The sequence below is a fragment of the Syngnathus scovelli genome, chromosome 4, assembly GCF_024217435.2.
Source record: "Syngnathus scovelli strain Florida chromosome 4, RoL_Ssco_1.2, whole genome shotgun sequence".
NCBI lineage: Eukaryota > Metazoa > Chordata > Actinopteri > Syngnathiformes > Syngnathidae > Syngnathus > Syngnathus scovelli.
This window is the reverse complement of record NC_090850.1, coordinates 3,632,069-3,632,500: the sequence shown is the minus strand read 5'-3', so window position 1 is coordinate 3,632,500 and position 432 is coordinate 3,632,069.

The following is a 432-nucleotide window of genomic DNA, read 5'->3' as shown; positions in this document are numbered from 1 at the left end:
TGGTGTAGTTCCGGCTGGTGCTTTCAAAATAAATGCCTAAAGCCCAGGGATGCACCCTGCACATAACTATTTTTGTCTGCTTCTCAAAGGAGCGCCAGGTCAGTGCTCTTTTTGCCCGAGCCACACTGTCAGAGTAAAATGAAGGGGTATGATACGCACTTTCAAAACAACATACCAAGTCACTTTGGCTCATGTTCATTTGTACCTATTGATTTTTTTTCATTGATTCATTTATCGTGCATACAGACATACCACACGAAAAGTCAAAAGTTTGAAATTAAAAGAGGAAAATCAATACTAGTCATAGTTGGAAGCAGTTTGCTTATTCAAACGGAGTGGGAAGAAGTACAAAACTTAGCTCATCCCACCCGCTTGTTTTCTGTCATATTTCACATGTAAAATACAACCTCGACAGGTTATTTATAATTAAAA